This window comes from Oncorhynchus clarkii, chromosome 30 (genome assembly GCF_045791955.1).
Source record: "Oncorhynchus clarkii lewisi isolate Uvic-CL-2024 chromosome 30, UVic_Ocla_1.0, whole genome shotgun sequence".
In the NCBI taxonomy this organism is placed as follows: Eukaryota; Metazoa; Chordata; class Actinopteri; order Salmoniformes; family Salmonidae; genus Oncorhynchus; species Oncorhynchus clarkii.
The window spans coordinates 3645139-3657807 of NC_092176.1; the positions used below are offsets into that span (position 1 = coordinate 3645139).

At 46.3% G+C, this 12669-nt stretch overlaps 1 protein-coding gene across 5 annotated transcripts in view; it reads right to left on the reverse strand.

Annotated features, from left to right (window-relative positions):
• Positions 1-12669, reverse strand: part of LOC139389407 (ARB2 cotranscriptional regulator A) — a 248599-nt gene that overhangs the window by 179079 nt on the left and 56851 nt on the right. The gene's annotated exons all lie outside the window — the stretch shown is intronic.

Consider the following 12669-nt stretch of genomic DNA (forward strand, 5'->3'; position numbering starts at 1 on the left):
CAATCAAACTTTCAGACACTCTCAAATAAGACAAATCTGAACAAATTGCAGCAGTAGTGGGAGTACTTTCACCAGCAATTATATAACGATTTTATGCAAGTATTAATTAAGGGCATACTTTATTAGGATCTATTTTGGGTTTTTAGGTCATAACTATTTCGCAAAATCTCTGACACCGACACCTTAATTGCTAGACAAATATTTTGAGTTTAAATATATTCAATGAAATAAATAATTATGTTTTTAAATCAGCAGAGACTTTTAAGGAAGCTATAAAATAGAAAATGAAGTAAGAATGTATTGAATCACAATATTAAGACCGACAGAGAAGTTGCTAAATGAAACAAACGTGATTAAATACATTTGTTTTTCCAGTTTGCTTCTATAAAAATAACATGGTCATTACCAAACTAAGTACAGGATCACCATCAAAGTGACAACACGGACAGCTGTCCATTAAAACAAGTCAAACAATATCAAGACAAACAAATAACTGACAGCCCTATAAAACCCATTGTACCACGCATCATAACACACATTGATATAGAGCATCGACCCACACGTTGACGTTATTCGGGAAGAAGCCTTTTATTAGGGAGCTGATAAGATTCTTTAGCTAGAGGAGTTCCTCGGCTGTTGGCTCTGACTTAAGTTAATTTTCTTCCAGTGTGTTAGGTGCTGCACATACGGCCCCGCACCACAGCCCCACCTGGGCTGGGAGCGGAGCTGGAAGGGAGGGAGACGTCTTTCTCATCTTCCTCCTCTTTTGGGCATACTAGCTATCTGCAGTGGGAGGGGGGAGGGAGGGGTAAAGTAATAGGTCAGGTTCTATTAAAGAGGCTTAGCTCAGTTCAGCACAGGCCCGGGGCTGTCTTTTTTGGCACAGCCACCACGGAGCAGTTCACACGGACCTTACGACCGGAGAGGATGAGGAGAGGAAGATGGGAGAGAGGAGGTCCGCTCCAGCTCTGTGCCACTGCCCACTGGTGGCAGGCTGGAAAAATGACTGGCAACACTGTCTTCCTCTCAATCAGAGGCGAGGAACGAGAGAGAAAGAGAGGGAGAGAGGACAAGACAAAGGGTGAGGGTGGATGGAGAGAGAGAGATAGAGGAGAGAGAGAGACGGAAATAAAAGACAAAGAAAGAAAGAAATAAATGGATTGGGGAAGAGAGAGATGGATAATGGGAGAGTACCTTCATAGAAACACGAAGTGTTCAACCCATCCATCCATCAATCCATGTGCCTAAGATCTACGCAGCATATAGGGCAAAGCGTTAATGGGTGAAAAACATTAGGCCTACTGAGCTAATGCTAGCCCTGTGTGGCCCAGCCCTGCCTGGGCTGATTGTGGCTAACCCTTAGTGCTGCCCAGTCACCCTGAAGCATTACTGTGAGAGGGACCGGTGTCCCCCAGCATCACCCTGCATCCTCCAGCATCACAGACTTCTGCAGTAGGGCCATGGGTTCATCGCCTAGTCGGAAACCATCCTTTACGTCGACAGAGAAAGGTCTCAGGCAAACATTGGTCTCTGGGTCTCTTCCTTGCTCTCCTGTTCTGTCCAACAGCAAAGGCATTTTACACTAAGGGGAAAGAGAGTTAAGAGGCTGAACTGCTGAGTTTATTTATTCAATCATCAATGTATTCTGGTGTTTTGAATATCTCTGAAGTGAATGCCAACAGTAAGTACAAGGTCTTTTTTATTAAAAGGTGGTGCCATCGCTATGTAATTAGGGGGAAAAAATTGATGAACTTGTATTTAACAACAAATGATATGTATAATTTATAACGAAGTACTATTACACATGAATATAATTACTACCCCAGTTAGCGCTGATTGTCTCGATTGCCTGTCAGCGGTGAAAAAAATCTCACGCTCTCGCTTGGTGTGGACACTGATGTTGCGTCAGTGTTTCTTTATGCAGTGCTTTGCAGGATAAGCTTCACACACACACACACACACACACACACACCCTTCCCATGCCCCTGAGTGCCCTGTGCCACCGCCACACAGAGCCCTGGCCCAGAGGGCAGCGGTCAGAGGGGTCACCCAGGCCCCTCCGAGGGGGACGCACCCCCGTCACCCCTCTCCGGACGCTCTTTAGCGCTCCTTTGTCGGGCCTGTCGAAGACCAGCCGACTCCCCTCAGATAGCACAACAATGGCCGCCGCTCAGGAAGCCCTGCTCTGCCGTCAGTCTCTGCCCTCCTCCATCTCCCAGTGTGTCACTAACGCTGCGCTGAGTATCAGCCTGACATCTCACACACACAGATCTTATTATACATCCCATTCAACGCCATCAACGGGTCTAATCAGTTCGCAGAGAAAGTGCAGATACGCATCGACAAAGGAGAAAACGCAAATGCTGCGCGTCAACGGGGAAATATTGATGGGTGGTTTATGTTTATTGGACCCAACCCGCTTTGATAAAGCTACGCGGTCAGACTGTGGTCCTATTTGGTCGTGAGACAGTGTAACGGTAACGCACCATTGTCTGCCTTCTCAGTGGTTTAAAGGAGGCTGACAAAAAAATGATTTATTTTTTTAAATAGGCTAATCCCTTTAAGAAGATGCTATCTCCATGTTCACAGTTGGGCTGTAATGAAATGAAACGTGTCTCACTTGTGTGTGTGTGGAGAGAGGCGGCCGAAACCGTGCACGTGTGTGTGTATAGAGTCTTTGATGTGTGAGCTCTCATGTAGCAAGCACGGCCTTTGGGCACAGCAAAAAAGGACAGGCACTTGACAGGTACAAAGCATGGCTGATAGTGGTCAAGAGGGCATGTGGGTAGGAAAGGGGATGTGTGTGTGTGTGTGTGTGTGCGCTTTAAGGAAAATATATTGTAGTATGTGAGCTTCAGGAAGATGGGTGTATCAACGTGTATACAAATGTGTACACGATGGCATTGTACACTGATGTGAGAGGGGATCTGTATGTGCTCGCTACATTATCAGCTACGGCTGGCAACGCTCTGTCTAATCCCTATTGGGGGGTTGTTCTTGTGTTAATATCAGGGCAGCTGACACTCCCTGTACCGACACCATCGGCTATACTTCCTTGTTTCTGTGATAGCCCTCCAGTGATTGGTTGTCGAGACTTGACAGGCAGAGGGCAAAGGCGCGCTCGCCACCGTCCAACCAATCAGAAGGCGCGGGAGGGAGACAAGGCGGCAACATGTCTGGAGGCGACACTGGGGATAGGCGGCACCAAGGCAGACAGAGGAGAAAAAAAGACCAACCTGGAAAATGAACGTGGGGAATCAAAGCCACATCGAGACACTCGCTCTCAATTCATGAACACACATTCACGGCTAATTCAGCAGATAATGATGCTTCCACAATGTGTTCTATTGAGATGAAACCTTAATAAAGCATTACACTAATACCTGAGATACAGGTATAAAGCATGGGAGGATATATACAAATATATATATATATATGAGAGAGCGAGAGCGAGAGCGAGAGAGAGAAAGCGAGAGAGAGATATTCTCTTTGAGCCCATAGAGAAGCATGGGAGGCCCTGGTGGTGGAGCATGCGGGAATGGAAATACAGTTATATGAAATGGGCCCCTCCTGGGCTGAGGCAGGCCCCCCTCTCTCTCAGGGCCACCCCTGCTCTGGGTGACCCTGCCTGTCTCCGGCTCCACGTGGGCTTTTTCAGCAGCCAGGGGCCCATTATCCCCCTCTCCTCGTCTCTCCCAGAAACCACACAGCTCACAAAGCACTGTCAGATTAAGACACTGTACCCCCCCCCCCCCCCCCCCCCCCCACCACCAACCCTCTCTCACATATACACATACCCACAACCCCTCTTTCGCACACCCGCCACCAGCCCTTCTACACCCCCAACCCCATCTCTCTCACACACCCCAAGACCAGTCCTTCTAATACACATATAGATGTAGGATCATCATTTGATCACTCTTTTGACGCTGAGAATTTTCCTGCAGACGAGCTTCGTGATTGACACAAATTCACTGAAAACCCACACTAACACAGATATATTAACAGTATTCCACTTTTCATGTAGCCTCATTTTGACCAGCTAATAGCCTAACCACAATGTCAGCATTATTAAGGACTAACCGTTCAGATCCTGTTGCTGACCTAATATGTTCCTGTGGCTATCTGAGATTTATCTACACTACTGTCCCGAGTAAATAGATTCACTCACTCACTCACTCACTCACTCACACCAAAAAAAGCACCCACAACCACAACCACACCAAATTGATTGTCTCATAGACAGCAGGTGTCTTCGCACAACAACATGGTTTATTACTGTACAGAGACAGTCAATTCAATGCCGCCTTCAATAACAACCTGAACTGGTCTCTGTGTGGACTCACTGTGTTTATAATAACGATCAACATTAGCATAATTAGGCCATGTCCTAATCCACAGTAACCTTATCTAACAAGTCAAGTTCTGTTCAGAGCGGGGAAAAACAAGGAAGTTTAACCTTGGCATGGGATGTGTGCTCATTTAGATATTGTTTACAGGCTCAACTGAATATTTATACAGGAGTTCAAAGTGGAGCGTTGTTGGGGAGGAAGTGAGGAGAATAGGAGTGGTTCATATCCCCCTGTGCCTCGGAATCTTTTCATGTCTGACTTAACATCTCTCCTTCTCCCCCCCCCCCCCCCTCTTCTGGTCCTGTTTATTTTCAGCACCTCCGCACGGACGCACACACACAAACACACACACGCGTCAGCGATAGGAGCAACACACTTGACGCAAAGCAAAGGCTCCCTCACATCTCAATTATTTATACGTCTCCTGGACGATTTCATCTCAGCAACTCGGCTACATTTAGCTTGCTTTCATTTTCTGAGCTACTGTAGAAGCTGGTTGACACCAGAGAAGATAGCCCAAATCTCCCGAGGCCCTCTCTACGCTCCCTTACTCTCATTCACTCTTTCTGATACACTCCGTTTCCAATAGAATGGATGACCCCTGCCTGTACAGTACCAGTCAAAAGTTTGGACACACTTACTCATTCCAGGGTTTTTCTTCGTTTTGACTATTTTCTACATTGTAGAATAATAGTGAAGACATCAAAACTATGAAATAACACATGGAATCATGTAGTAACCAAAAAAGTGTTAAACAAATCAAAATATATTATATTTGAGATTCTTCAAAGTATCCACCCTTTGCCTCGATGACAGCTTTGCACACTCTTGGCATTCTCTCAACCAGCTTCATGAGGTAGTCACCTGGAATGCATTTCAATTAACAGGTGAGCCTTGTTAAAAGTTAATTTGTGGAATTAATGCGTTTGAGACAATCAGTTGTGTTGTGACAACGTAGGGTTGGTATATAGAAGATGGTCTTTTACCAAATAGGGCTAAGTCCATATTATGGAAAGAGAAGCTCAAATAAGCAAAGAGAAACAGTCCATCATTATTTTAAGACCTGAAGATCAGTCAACGCAGAAAATGTCAAGTTTTTTCAAGTGCAGTAGCGCTATGATGAAACTAGCTCTCATGAGGACCGCCACAGGAAAGTAAGACCCAGAGTAATGTCAGCTGCAGAGGATAAGTTCATTCGAGTTACCAGCCTCAGAAATTGCATCAGAAGACCTGGCCTCCACAATCACCCGACCTCAACCCAAGTGAGATGGGTTGGGATGAGTTGGACTGCAGAGTGAAGGAAAAGCAGCAAACAAGTGCTCAGCATATGTGGGAACTCCTTCAAGACTGTTGGAAAAGCATTCCAGGTGAGCTGGTTGAGAGAACTACATGTCTTATTTCATAGTTTTGATGTCTTCACTATTATTCTATAAAGTAGAACATAGTAAAAATAATGAAAAACCATTGACTGAGTATGTGTGTCCAAACTTTTGACTGGTATTGTACCGTTACATATTACCTCCATTACCTCGACTAACCTGTACCCCCGCACATTGACTCAGTATTGGTACCCCCTGTATATCGCCTCATTATTGTATTATTGCTCTTAATTAAAACATTTTACTTAAGTAAGCATTTCACGGTAAGGTCTGTTGTATTCGGGGCATGTGACAAATAAAATGTGATTTGAAGGGATGAAAATAGCAGTGTGGGTATAGGCAAACTATAGCAAGTCCCAGGCATATTTGAGCTTGAGGAAGACAACCAATAACATGGATTTGCCTTCATTGAACCACACTATGGTAAGACCCATCCATTTCAACACACAAGGACTGTGGTTGTGTTAACTCCACAACACATGTCAAGAGACTAGGCTGATACTAAATTCCTCTTGTCTGATGAAACTACACACACAGACAGAGATTTAGACACACACACACACAGACAGACACACACACTCTTGGAGAGCCCATCCTATGGTGATGCATACACTAGCACACACACTGCTTCATCAGCTCTCAGCACGGCACACCGTGGGGGGTGTGGTGGTGGGGGCTGGACAGAGCATTAATCAACGGTCAGGTGGAATTTGTCAGAGCTATCGATTGTGCAAGTAAATGTTACAGAAGTCATTTGTCAAAAAATAAACAAATACAGGAGGGCAACGTGTCAAGCATTCACGGTGAAGTGACAGTGAACACACACATACTCCTGTGTTCCTGTGGTTACACGAACTAGCCTGCTATAGTTTTCACCACGTGTTGATCAGATGATCAACGTTGACCCAACGTTAGAGATTAAACAGAGGAACAGACGGAACGTAAAAAGCAGAACATTCGTTTAGTAGATCATCTAGAAACATGATTACCCCACAAATACACGGAGAACCTACCTCGTATTGCACTGTCATAGTGTTGTATCCTTGGGTATCAAATCAGTCACCTACAGTAAGTGCCTGTACAGTAGATTGTTCCTGAGGTCCACACAGCTCTGAGGCCTTACCAGGGAGACAAAGACACACTGAGGTAGGGCTAGCTGGAAATAAATACAAATCCCCATTCTTACGCCGTTTGCATTGTGATTTATATATTCTATTGTCTTCCCTCAGCATACACATCCATTTTTAATGGAGGGGAGATATAGATCATGGAATGATCGGTGCCTCCTTATTTTCCTGTCCAACTATTTAATGTATAAATCAGAGTCTTGCACCCCAGTGGGGGAGACGGCCGGGGGAAGCAGAAGGCGGCTCGGCCCGGCACAGGGCCACCGGAGGATGGTTCTGGAGGCAACTGGTGACAAGTGCGTGTGTGTGTGTGTGTGTGGGGGTGGGGGGACATACAGTATGCAGAGAATCAACAGACCAGGGCCAGTGAAGGGCTTCTATAAATCACTACATCACACAAACACATCCCCATAGCAAACCTAAGCATTACACACTGTCCATACATTTGTTATGTATGCATCTTTGTATGACAGGTGCGCGTGCGTGTCTCTGTGTGAGCAAGACAGTACGGGGAGAGATGGCACGCACAATGTCCACAACTCCCCTCTGTTGTAGTTACTGTTTTCACCAGCAATGAGAACTGTAAACCACTAAAAAGAAGGGTCACACACCTCCACAACCACACATAACCGTACCTCAAGTTGACCCACAGGAAGCCAAACCCCTGAGGCCACGTGATGCCTGATCCCCTAGGTCTACATCTGGTCACTCAGCAGCTATAGGGCTTGGAGGCAAGGGTTTGGGATTAGGGGCTGGGACTAGTGGCTTGGGTTTGAGGAGGCGTGACTGGCTCCGGAGCTGTGATCTGACATCCAGGCTGTAATCTGGGATGTCTGGGGGTGAATAATGAGATCCTAGTAACCAGGCCCAGGTATTAATCTTAGTGAACACCACAGGCCCTGGGCGACCTTTAGGGGTTAGGGGTTAAAGTGGAATCCCTTGACCTCTGCACTGTTATTGTGGCCAGAAAGTGAGGGCCAGGAGCAAGCTGGTGGTCCTGCTGGGATTGTTGATTATGTATTTATATGTGTGTGTGTGTGTGTGTGTGTGTGCCCATACAAAACCATAGGAAAGCATAATGTAACTTGCTTTCTTTAGTAGTAAGTGTGTGTACCAGGCTACATGTCATGCTAGCCTGATGAAACATGATATTTACCATGGTAACCTGCCATCTCGTCACTAGAACTGCACCATAGGTACCAGAGTCAGGTGAGTTGGCCGCAGCCAGTCTCAACATCTGTTTAAAGTGTTAACAGCAGGCATGGCTGCAGCTCTGCCCTGCCATTTACTCTGGCAATTTTCTCAGGATGTGACCTCAGAAAGAAAAAAAATGTTGAAGGACTGCGTGCGTGTGTGTGTGTGTGTGTGTAATACAGAGCATTTTCCATAGTGTCTTAACACATGGCTTAGTACATGCTTGAGAGGACACACATGGAGCTACGCAAACATGATGGAATCCCCTTTATCCTCTACAAAGGGGCATACACATAGGCCTACACACGTACGGAAGAGTCTTCCTTGAAACAACAAGATAAACCAAGCTCACAGTTTCCTATTAACCTCGGACATTCCCGAAAATAGGTTTTAAGCAATTAACCGTTCAAGGCAGTCCTAAAATAAATGCCCCGTCCCATCACACCACCACAACCAGCGATACCCTCTTAAAAAAATATAATAACATTTGAAGACCACCTGTTGTCTATTATTTTTACATACTGCTTTCTCATAAATCATAACACTAGGTAATTAATCAAGCTGTCAAAATGGGGACTGGGGGTCACATGGCAGGGTCAGGGGTCGTATCCATGCCGATGGAGGTCAGGGTCACACCACATTCCTCATTATCAAGTTGGGATGAGAGAGGGCCCGAGCAAACAAAAGCGAAAGCAGATGGAGAGGGACGGATGGAGAAAAAAAAAGAGAAGGAAAAATAAGAGGGAGAAAAAAAAATTGGGACAAAGAAAAATGAAAGAAGCTGTCAGCTGCCTGCAAATGAAGATAGGGGAGCCGACACTGGGAGGGGAGGCGCGAAAGGGTGGAGGAAAAAAGAATGCGATAAAAAAAAAAAAGAGGACGGGCATAAAAGAAAAGAACAAGAGAAAAACTACAAGATGTTTCTTCCGTACAGACACAACATTTGTTGGCAAGAGGGCGGAGGAGGAGGGGGCAGTGGTTTGCGAGGCCCGTCTCCATTTGAAAACACGGGGATACAGATGTGGCAGATATGACTGTTATCTGCCTGTGTCTATCTATTGAGAGAAATGATCAAGCACAAAGATCGTCTCTCTCTCTCTCTCTCTCTCTCTCTCATCAAAGTCACGATTAGATGGAGCAGACAGATGGACACGCATCGACAACAGATAGACAGATAGATGCAATAGAAGGACAATGAAACGCTCATTTACCATAAACAGCCCATGTCCTGCAAATATATTCAAAACACACATAAGTACCATAGAGAGAAACAGAAAGGTTGCTACTCCTGTCATTGCTTGTGATTAAGGGAATTATTTCAAAACGCTGCCTTTTCCCTCTTTGGCCGCCTACATGTGACCACAGGTACTCCCCATATTCAAGTCGTGTCAAATGAAGCAAGTTTAACCCACACGGCGGTGAATATTTTATCCTAACTTAAGCTTGCACAATCAAAGGTGGGTGGGGGGGGGGAAATGCTTGGTAAGGGCGAGAGAGAGAGAAGGAAGAAAAGAAGAAAAACAATCTCAAAAACGCTAATGCCGCGGAACTCCTCGCATTAGAGTCGCGCATCCCTCCCCGGCGTGAGACGCCGAAATCTCTGGCGTGGCGCTCTATCAAAAAACATCACTCCTAAATGAGACGCGACCACTGCGCAAAATTAGCTGTCAACCTTTCCTCAAAATCGCTGTTAATCTCGTTCCCAGTGTTTGCGGATTTATCAGCACATGCATCAATGTCAGCTCCTTGGTTACTGAGGCGCACTACTTGGGAGAAGATATAATTAAAAATGTTTAGGCATGGGGGGGGGGGGGGTGAAACAGCATCTTCGTCTCTTCGTCTCCTTGTCTCCTGCAGGAGTCTGCAGAAGACGGCGTGATAAAGAGACAAGCCTCTCTCTCGTTGTCGTCAAACTCGGGGGTCGGTGAGCGCTGCTATCGCTGTAATGATGTCCACGCAGCACTGGAGACGAGAGCCATTATTTAACGGTGCTTTGACTCAGAGGAAAACAATGTCCCGCACATCCTTCTAACTCTTATCAACTGTTGAACGGACAGGCTTACTCCCTTATCAAGAGTGTTCCACACACACCAGAGGAAAGACAAGTGATCCTAGAAATTCTCCTGGACTTTAACCCCAAATAATAGAAAACAAGGAAATACCGATAACTAACAATAAATCATTACATCCATAATACAAAAGGTCTACACACGTTGTTTCAAGTATTCAGATACAGTTGTATCGCTATAGTACCCATCCAATAAGGTAGCATGTTCTGTAACCCTAACATTAACTGTATCTCTAACTAACCAGCAGCAGAACACTTCAAAATACAGCAACACTAGGTCCTTGACTGACCTGAAGAAACAAACAACTACTTCACAATGTAATTAAATACTTGATACTTGTCCAGCATCCCTCTTATTATGTAGCTGGCCTTTCCAAACCATCACTATTCTATCCAGCATGTGTCAAGACGAGAGGGGGAGGGGGGGGGGGACAGACAGGGGCGGCATTAGCTATTCAACGGGCCTGTCTCTCTGTGTGTTCGCTAGGCTACCTCTGGGACTGGGCTGCTGAGATGTCCTGGAAACTTACCCCTTATATCACATACCCTGGCCCCGCCCGTACGCCCGTCTGTCTGTCTGACTGGCCAGACCTGGTCAGATGACAACAGGCCAGACAGCTTGGAAAAGAGAGAGACATGTATAATACATCCTGCATAAATAAATCTCCCCGTTGAGATTTTTGTCCTCCCTCGTCTCCCTCTCACTCTCCCCTGGGTTGGGGTGTCGGGGCGCGAGACAACCGTGTGTGGATCTGCGAAACTCCTACTGCTCTGTAGGTGTGTGCAAATAGTTCACAAACAATGTGTGCGAGATTGTGAGTGTCGCCAAGCTCATTCCCATAAGGGCAGACACCCCCCTCTTGTCCTCCTCCCAGGAAGCTTGGCCTCAACAATATCATACTCACTCAAAACCCATGGGACTCTCCTATAAGGGTAGTGGACAGTCTAAAGTGTGCTTGTATTGTCTTTGCCATGCCGATGACAGTGTAGAGGCAGGTCCAACTAGCTCTCACAATCTCACGTCAGAATTAGACGTTCATCCATGTTTTGCAAATGTCAAATTTCGAAGTAGCTGAAAACGTCAAATGTTGAAGTATTTAAGGTTACATTATTAAGATTAGGGTTAAATTCAGGGATTAACTCCACAATCTTAAAGTTAGGCATTAACTCTGTATGGTTGAGTTTAGGGTTAAGGTTTGGGATACGCTTAAGACCAAAATCTCAAAAACAACTTGCAACCTTTGGAGTCAGAGGCAGATGCTTATCCCCTTCCGCCATTCCCGTCCACAGTGCCCTAGCAAAACAAAAAGCTACTTGAAGGTAACAGCGCTCACGGTTACCACGTCATCTCCCGACATCCACAGACATGGATGGGCAGGTCAGTGTATAGGCGTGGTACCATTACCCAGCGCTGTCCTGGTCAGAGATGAGAAGCTGACGAGTCCTGCCGCTACTGATCAACAAACACAGACAGACAGCTGGGTGGACCACGAGTCAGGTGTGGAGGGGTCAAATGGGTAGGGCCAGGCGGGCTAGTAAAGTGGCAGCAGAGGGCTCGTCTGGTTGGCTGCTACTCTCATTTAAGTGGAGGACGAGAGTGATGTAGACCAAGGACTCAGGGGCCACAGCACAGTCGGCTCAGGGCTCTCTGCTCTCTCTCTCTCTCAGGCGACGCCTGACCACCAGAACACACACAACCTCCCTCAAACACACACGCGCCTGCAGTGAGCAGATCATCCTTTTTTTTTTTCATCCTGCTCCTTCTCATCCTTCTTCTCCTCCTCAGCCGAGAGGACAGACCTTTAAGTCGCTTATTCCCCTCTTCATTAGAGAGAAAATGAACTCTGGTAAACGCTTGTTAAAGCCCTTACCTACACTCCCCCGGTTAATGCGAGTGATCCATTTGTGTCTGTTTCTGGCTGACAACGCTTACCGGAAGATTAATCGTGGGGTGTCAGGCGACGGCAACCCCTGTCCCTTTCCCATTTCCTTTCTTCTGGGCTGCAGACGTAATAATGGAGCCCGTCTTTTGTTGTAACAGCGTGATTAGTGAGGAGAAAAGGAGCGCGGGCGGGGGGAGAAAAAAAACGCTGCCCTTCACAACTTCATACAAGTGTAGATGTGCGCTTGCGAATTAGGATCACTTGACTACGGCGAAGTGCGGTTATTAATTCATCTCCATACGGCAAAGAGAGAAGGGATATAATAAATGGCTTATTAATATTTCCCATTTGGGTCCGGCTGTCTTTATCTGTATCTGGTGCAGGGCAGGAGAGAGAGGGGCCTGTGTCGTCCCACCCCAGGGTCCATCAGTCACTGAGGCCCTGCGGCGATCCCTCTTGCTTACGGGAATGACAACGTGAAGTGCTCCGTCCAATCCCTGGGTGCAAGGGATAATCGCTGCTCATTAACGGCCCATTCCCAGGAATGCCTGCCTACTGGGGAAGCACGAATCCTCCACTGGATTGGAAGCAAACCCCGAGTGGACCAGCCACGGGAGTCACCCCCCAAAAAAAGTATGTTAAAATGAAAACAAGATACCTTTTCTT